General features: G+C 32.6%; 1 long non-coding RNA gene across 10 annotated transcripts in view; it reads left to right on the top strand.

Moving 5' to 3' along the window:
* Positions 1 to 2,140, top strand: part of LOC104787505 — a 3,201-nt gene extending 1,061 nt beyond the window's left edge. For 3 of the 10 annotated variants that reach the window (XR_767945.2, XR_767942.2, XR_767941.2), the window contains 5 exons: positions 285 to 403; positions 512 to 806; positions 1,307 to 1,487; positions 1,585 to 1,689; positions 1,825 to 2,087. This is a non-coding gene — a long non-coding RNA (uncharacterized LOC104787505). Of the gene's footprint in view, positions 1 to 280; positions 404 to 511; positions 807 to 1,306; positions 1,488 to 1,584; positions 1,703 to 1,824 lie in introns of all 10 variants that reach the window. The other 7 variants (XR_767944.2, XR_002038171.1, XR_002038169.1 and 4 more) reach the window with 4 other exon arrangements.

The following is an 8,811-nucleotide window of genomic DNA, read 5'->3' as shown; positions in this document are numbered from 1 at the left end:
TTTTTTTTTTTTTTTTTTTGAGTTGATTAAGTCCATTGTGAATCTTGTGCACGTTTATGAGGTAGAGATTAGATTGTGTAGGATTCTGATTTGGTCAAGCTAGGTTCTTTCTTGATTCTGTTTTGTTGAGTAGGTCAACTCTGAATCTTGTACAAGTCAATGAGCTAGAAAACGGATTGTACAAGATTATGAATTGTTCAAGCTAGCTTCTTCTTTTTATCTGGGTTTTGGAGACAAGAGTGATATAAGTAATAACTATCTATGTTGTTGTTTTTGGCAGAAAGAGATGGGTACATACCTAAGTTCTCCAAAAACTGATAAGTTATCAGAAGATGGTGAGAATGATAAGCTCGGATATGGTTTAACGTCTATGCAAGGTTGGCGTGCTACCATGGAAGATGCAGTGAGTCAATAACTATTTGCTTCTTTTTGAACTTATGAAACCATCTAAGTTGAAACCTTGGATCTGTGTACCTGACTCTCTTGATTGTAACTGGTTTGATTTGACTAGCATGCAAAAATTCTTGATTTGGATAATAAGACATCTTTCTTCGGTGTGTACAATGGCCATGGAGGTTAGCAAATACTGTTTATGCTCTGAAGACAGCGCTTGTTTCAGTCCAGGCATTACTCTCTGCATCTGAGCCCAAATACCCTCAAGATGCTGTTGTAGCTGAATTTCGCAAGTCATTCTCTGCGGTGGCTCAGCCAGGTCCAGCGGTGGTCGCGTTGCAAGGGTGGCGGTTAGGGTTCGTCCAAATTCTTAGATCTGTTCACGGTTCGGTTCCCAAGCATTTCTTCTTCAGGTTTTTATTTTTATTTTCTTGCTTATCCGCCAACCATCTTTATTATGCTCCTGGTATGTGTCACAGACTCACAGTTTCAGTCTATTGGTACTTCTAGTTAGAAATACTCGTCCTCTAAACTGATTAATTTGTGTTTCGTCTGATACATATAACTAGCTAGATGAATTTGTTTGATAAGAAATTAGGTTTATTTTGTTTTACTCTCTCTTTGTTACATTACGAGCTCTATATTATATTTGCTTGTGTTGTTTTGGCTGGAGGAATTACTTATTTTTTTTTTTAAACCCACTTACATATATGAATATGTGTTCTTGTGATTATGAGAATATGTTGAATGTGGGTACATAATTTCTTATCTTCTAATTGAAATGGGTATAAGAAAGGTTGAGACTTTTAGACAATTAGACTTAGTATAGACCACTCTGCTTCAGCTTTGTTTGAGATGTGTGTGTTTTGTTGATTTAAAGTGATTGGTTTTTTTTTTTTCATGATGTTTGCAGACACCTGAATATGGAATTAAGACTAACGAGGTAAAGGAGAGAATGATCTTGTTGTTGTTAGTTTATATAGCTTGAAGGAACCTTTTGTTGTTGTTTTGTGGTGATGTATGATTGATTTATGTATTCTTATGAGGTGAATTCGAGAGGAATTGAGATCTTTTCCAAAAGCGGGCTTCTCCTGGTACTCAAACTCAATACGTCTTTGCAGTGAACGCTGAGAAAATGATGTAATAGGTCCAAAAATACATGTTTTCTTTCTGAAATTTCTTGGGGTGCAGGAGTTCACACGAAGGAGTTATCCAAATTATAAATCGGGTGATTCCTAGCTTACCTAATTTGGACCTACACGGATTCATTGGAGGATTCCGACAAGAGCAGAAGGAGTTAAGCTTCGAAGTTAATTTTCATAAAATCTTGACTCAACATACACTCACGACTTCCATGGGGTCAATGGGTGTGGGTTTAGTATTTGCTATTACTGGTTATCTTGAAACTTGACTGTATTTATATTTTGGCAGTCTAAAGAGGGCAAAGAGAAGGCGACTTAGTGAGGAAGCTAAGGAAGCTCACGTTGAAGACATTTCATCAACTGCACCTTCTGCAAGCCAACTCTGATTCTAGGACTAATTAGAGATGAATTGATATTTTGGGATTTTATAACCTATGAAACTATTGGTTAGGTTATTTTTTTGGATGTAACCCTCTGATATTTTGTCTACGTTTAACCTAGATAACAATCAGTTGTTAACTGTTTGGTTTATCGTCTTTTTATCGTTGTTAACTGCACCTTCTGTACCCATTATGGAGTTAAAAAAATATATATATTGTATACTATTGTAAAATAACATCTTAAGGTATTTGATGTAGAGATGTTTGAGAAAAAGGATCAAAGGATGGAGAAATAGTAGAGATGTTTGAGAAAAGAAGTGGGTGAGCTTAATGAAGTGATATATGGGAAATAATATCTACTTAGAAGCTATAATGAGTAAAAAGATAGAGCCTTTGCAGATTTGTTTGGTTGTAATTAATAGAATTTTAGGGTGATTTGTTTGGTTGTAGTTAATAGAATTTTAAGGTGAATGTGAGGTTTTATGTACAACTAGATTACTTAGGTACAATTGAGAAAATTTCAGTATAACTTGAACTACTTGGTGCAACTGTACTAGAGCTATTAAAATAAGTTTAAATATGGATCATGTGAAAACGAAAAAAATAGATTTTTTGGCGGCGGATATTCATTTAAAATCATCACACGTGTGGTAAAATGAACCAAAGACAACAGGATATTAGTAAAAAATTATTTGGTATACACATAATTATACATAGTTGTCCAGTTGTACTCTCATATTCATAGTTGAACTTTTGCATTTTTTCGTATTTCCAGTTGGACTATAATATAAATTATTAATTAGCAGTTGACCACAAGATTTATCAGTATTAATTAGCATATACAAGGTTTTCATAACACAATGTTCATAAAAACTTGGGTTTCACCTCTTTTGCTTCATTTGAGGTGATCACTTACTAAGTCTTCCTTATACTTTAAAGAGTGTTTTATGTGAAAACGTTAGTATATATTAGAAAGTGATAAATTCTTGTATTGTTCATTAAACATGGTTATTTAATAGTTCAATATGTAAAGAAATGTTTATAAACCTCAATTATCATTTTCATATTTTAAATATAAATGTAAATCTAAATATATATTTAGTTGTACCTAGTTGAACTGAGTATTATATATTTATGTTATCTAAATATTACCCTCTATAGTTAAAATGTAATTTTGTGTGGTTATTATTCATTACCTCTCAGAAATATAATAAATAATAAACAATTACGAATTACATAGGTTGTTATAGTGACATCTCTTACTTTTTCTAGTAACATCTATTACTTGTTCCATTTCCGGTGAACAACAACGACAATATTAGCTAGGGTTGCAGAAAAAGATATGTTGAAGATAACTACAAAATTAAAATAATATCGTTCATTAAAACGGATTTATGGACACTAAACAAAAAAACGTTATGTATTTACACTAAACTCAAGAACGTTATGTACGTATGCGTTCATATGTACGTACACGTTTATATGTACGTACACGTTCGATTTTAGGTTTAATGAACCCGAAATTACCAGAATATCCTCGTCTTCTACCTCTAACATACGACTGAAAACCCTAATTTTCCCTGCCTCACTTTATTTTTTCACGACTTATGTCTATTTTTTTGGTTTCACTTGTAGGGTTTTTACTCAACTATTATAGATTTTCGTCTCAACATCTGATTTCTAAATTAAAAACCTATAAAAAGTGAGTTATATAGATTTCCGAAACGATATCTTGCTCTTCCATGGATGAACCCAGAGGAAAGATTTCCGAAACTGAGTAGGAAAAAGACGTTTGCTCCGGCCGACAAACAGAACACGATTGATGAATCTGCTACAAACTTTATTACATGAACACCATTAATCGGAAGAACAGCAAACCTGTTTAGATCTTCCTCCAATAAGTCTATCGCAACGCTAGACTGTCTTTGCCAGCTCAAACAAATTCGTGTTATTCTGGTAAGACTTTACAGCTGTCAATCTTGCTTACTAAATCTACCACGGACAAGAAGCCTACCACAACACTACGAAAACTATTTCAAAAAACAAACAAAGTATACCAAAAATATCTGTAACGAGAGAAGGCTGTCGCATAAATCTGTCGCAACAGCCCATTAGTCTACCATAAATATCTTCCCACCCTTTTACGTTTGTCGCTACACGCGCTAAAAACATAAGTCTATCATCAAAGGGAAATTCCTCTACCAACTTAATCTAACGAATCGATTTCATATACGTCGACCGATAAGTGTACCAACATTACAACTAAGTGTACCATCTACGTCCACGGTTAAGTGTACCAGCACTACAACTAAGTGTACCAAAAATATCTGATGTACACCTTTAATCAGTCCACGTGTATAAATCTACCATCAAAGGATCGGTAGACTTAGTCCCAACTTCCAATGTTTTTTTTTTCTAATGGCATTAGCCGTAATTACGTTTTTTTCCCAACACTAGTTTCAGGGGTAGTATAGGTACAATGTGTTAGTCTAGTAATTACAAACAATTGTAGGTTACTTTTGTAATAAGGAAGCTTTTATGCAATATTCTAGTAACTCACCCAAATTTTAAAGCTGTTTAAATTTTATAATTTTCTTATAATTTCCTTTTAATAGTTTTTAAAACTGTTAAAAACAAAACTTTTGTTTTACATTTGGAAGTTTACAAAGGTTGTTTTTTGTTTAAATTATTTTAAATAAAATTAGGTTTTCTTATCTCTATTTTACTTTTATATAAAACATTTTTATGGTAGGTTTTGAATTTTTACATTTTTATTTTTGAAAATTTTAATAAATTTAGAATTGACATGTGTCAACATCTAAATGATACAATTAACACATGTCACGATCTTGTTAATGAGTAATTTTGACATCAAACTTTGTATAATAAGATACCTTTTTATATGTTTTTTACTTTGAAAAGTAATGGAAACAAAACATATAGAGTAAAACCTCTATAAATTAATACTCTCTAAATTAATAACCACTATAAATTAATAAATTTTGATGGTCTCAAGTAGGGTCAGTGTAAAAAATAACCAAAATAGATAAGATAATAAGATAATGTTTTTTTTGAAATCGCCATGTAAAATATGGTCTCAATAATATCATAAATTAATAATCATGTAAATTTACATATATATATATAGATATATAATAATGTATGCTTCTCATAAAAATCATATCTATAAAACAATTGTTGTGTTGTATTTTTAAAAATATAATGATATAAAATACTTTATAACATATCATAAAAGTAGTTAATTTTTTTATAAAGTTTTCAGTTTCTAGATATGCACAATTTTGATAGTTTGATAAACTATTAAAATACGATAATTGATATTTTCTAAATTTGAATTTATGTATGTCATATGTATAAGTTAATTTGTCTATAGTATTTGTAATTTCTTGTCAATAATGTTTTTCTAGATATTAATAATTCAAGTTCAAAACCATAAAAATTACAATATCTGAAAGTCTAATTTTCTTTTGTTAAAATTATCTCAATTCATCATTTTTAAAAAAAATTAAACAGTTACAAATATATCTATAAATTAATAATTATTAATTTACACTATAAAATAAGAATTATTAATTTATAGATAAATTAATATTACTATAAATTAATAAAATGTCATGGTCCCCTAACATTTTTAATTTATAGAGGTTTTACTGTACAAGTACTGAAATATTTATAAATTACGATTTTATTTTATGAGATATTCATGGATCATGTATATATTTTCATTTTTTTTTCTGTTTTGGGATTTGAATAGATTACTTAAATCATTTCAGGACATTTTGTAACAATAAGACGTCAACAGATTTGTTATTGATTTTTTGTTCTTTTTAACATATCCCGTAGTTAGTAGAAAACATAATTTTTTGATTTTTTGTCAAATAATTGACAACATAATTAACTATATATAATTCATGAGAAATTCCTTGGAACTTAAGATCTCATATTACAAATTAAATAAAAATTATAACCTTTCTTTATTATTGAGATGTTCTATAACAGAATATACAAATACAAATATCCAAAATTTGTATCCTCCCTTTTAAAAAAAAATGAAATTCTATACACAATGATCCCAACAAAGTAGATCTCTTGCCAAGAAGAACTAGAGATCTATGAGATTAAATTCTTTTTACCCCTGAGAGAGGCTCAAGCCACCATCTCCAAAATCTTGATGTTGCTATTGGAGTTAGCAGCGACAACTAATGTAGACGACTGTCCTCGCCAGCAGATGGAAGATATGAATTGTGAGGCATCATCCACTTCGAGACCAGATACAGAGTTAGTGTTGTTGAACATGTACGACTTCACTGGCATTGGGAATGCCTTGTGGTTCACGAAAACCAGTCACTACACGAAAACATGTCATTTGTGACCAACAGAATCGTCTCAAATCAGTCGCTAAGTCGGTATGTGTGACTATTGAAGGACTGTTATAAACCGTCGCAAATATTTGGTTGCAAAGTGTTTTGGTTGCAAAACAGTCGCTTAATTGCGACGCATTGAAGACAAGGGTTATGGTCATTAATTAGCGACTACGGACTGACAGAAATATACCGTCCTAATTAACGACTCTACAGTGACTCATTGACGCAGTCGTAACATACGACTTGGTTCAGACGATATGGTAGTCACAAATTAGCTACGTTTGGAAGACTGAACTGAAACTACAGTGTTGAGGATGAACTTTAAAAATCTGAAATTTTGGTCCTAAAGTAGTCGCTGTTTTAGTCACAAGGTAGTCGCAAAGGAGTCAGAATATTTTGTGACTGACTGAAGACCAAGTATTTTTAGTCCCAAAATCGTGACATATACACAACAAATTTGGTACTTGGTTTGTGTTTTTTAAAATTGTAAATGGTTGCAAATCAGTGAAACTATAGCTAGTAATTTGGGACAGTATACAATAAAATTTGAACAAAAAAAACCTGAATTTAAATTAAAATCCCGAATATGAATGACATTAACCAAAAACATACAAATCATTCAATGATCATATCCAAAAAATAGTTTTAGGCTAAGGGAGATAGAAATACTACTATACAATCCAAAAAATAGTTATAGAGGCTTAAAGATAGATAGAATTAGTTAGTTAAGCATGAGAGGATGATACTGACAAAGGTGAAGTGGTTGGTGAAGTCGATGGTGAAGTGATTGGTGAAGTAGATGGTGAACTAGCTCTTGAAATGGTTGGTGCGGGTGGGTTGACATTGGCCGCTATGGCTGGAGTGATGTTGGCTGCTGGTGCTGCTGTGGTGAATGGCGCATGGGCTGGTGGTTGAGTAGACAAGAATTCTGCAACCCCCGGATCACTGGTCTTCAAGTAGGATACGAGCATCTCCAAGGTTGCAATGCGGTTTTGAGCGTTACGTTGCTCCTCATCACGTCTAGCATCTTCTCTGGCACGTCGAGCATTTTCTTCATCTTGATCAGCGAGCTTACGACGAGCAACCTGGAGTTGTTCTTGAATCTCTAACAGCGAAGTTGGACTAGAGCTTGGATAAGTAGCCTTTCTTTTCCCTTTGGTGATTATCTACGAGAGACTTTCAAGTCCAAAGGGGGGTTGGCATCTGTTACAGTACACTAAGACAGAAGAAGAGATGATCATTCACAAAACAAACATAATAAACAGAAATATCACACAAACCCAGATAATCAACATCGAGTATTCTCAAGCATCAGTCAAAAGTATATCAATATCAAGGATTCTTAAACATCAATCAAAATCAGATACTTAGCTTAGCAAAATAAGACAATTATCACAGGCAAAACAAAGACAATTGTACAGGAAATTACCTTTAAGAAAATGTCATCTTTTTTTTTGAATGGGGAGGAGGGTTGCATGAGTAGAATCTGGCGAGGAGTGGTCTGTACCATCAAACTCCATTTGAGACATTACCACTTTTATGTTCTAATCATATGTCTCAACAACTTGTTTGGCCTTCTGATCAACAAAACTTCCATCTGCCTTTGTATGTGTTGTGACAAACACCTCTCCAAGCGAGACAGGACGTCCCAATTTTTCTTCCTACAATGGATAAAAAGAATGTTAATTGTGGAAAATGAAATATTTAAATGAAATAATTAGAGTTAGTTTAGAGCATTTACCAACTCTTGTTGAATTTGCAAGTAAGATTTCTGGCCGGATAGATGTTTGTGGATTCCAAGACCGTCACGATCAGAATTACGGGCTTGGGATGCATTAGAGCTCTTCTCCTTAGCTTCGGGTGTGTCCCAATGCTCCCACATTTGTTTCCAAAGCGTAGAATTGATCCAAATCAGTGGCTCATCATACGTCTTTGCTTGACTTACAATTCCTCTCCTTTTCTATTTTTCACTATCTTCACAACTCCTTCTCTCACAAGCTCAGTAATCGCAACATCCCAATTGTATTTCCCCTACACAGTACAACAATGTAAAGTAAGTGTCAAGTAAGTAAACAAAAGACAAAGTCATTAACTTAGAATAGTAAAAAAATAGAAACTGTGTCACATATTACCGCAAAGGATCTAAAATATCTCTCTCGTATGTGTAAGGGCGTAACCTTCCAGCTGAAGTATGGACCATCAAACTTTCTCCTTAAAATCCTAGAAATAACACGAGATAGCTTTCCTTTGTCTTGTCCAAACCTGTTACATAAATATGAGAGTGTTAAGTTATAAACTATAAGCCATCAAACATAAACGAATCAATCACAAAACAATAATCTAATGTAAAAGATAAAAAAGATTATACCTTTACAACAGTGGAAAATGAACCAAACTTCACAACACAACACAACACACCAAACTTTGAAAACAACTAAGAAACTTTGAAATAACTAAGAAAACGAACCAAACTTTGAAAAAAATAAGAAAACGAACCAAACAACAAACAAT

This window comes from Camelina sativa, chromosome 5, assembly GCF_000633955.1.
Source record: "Camelina sativa cultivar DH55 chromosome 5, Cs, whole genome shotgun sequence".
NCBI lineage: Eukaryota > Viridiplantae > Streptophyta > Magnoliopsida > Brassicales > Brassicaceae > Camelina > Camelina sativa.
This window is presented reverse-complemented; position numbering and strand designations above follow the sequence as displayed.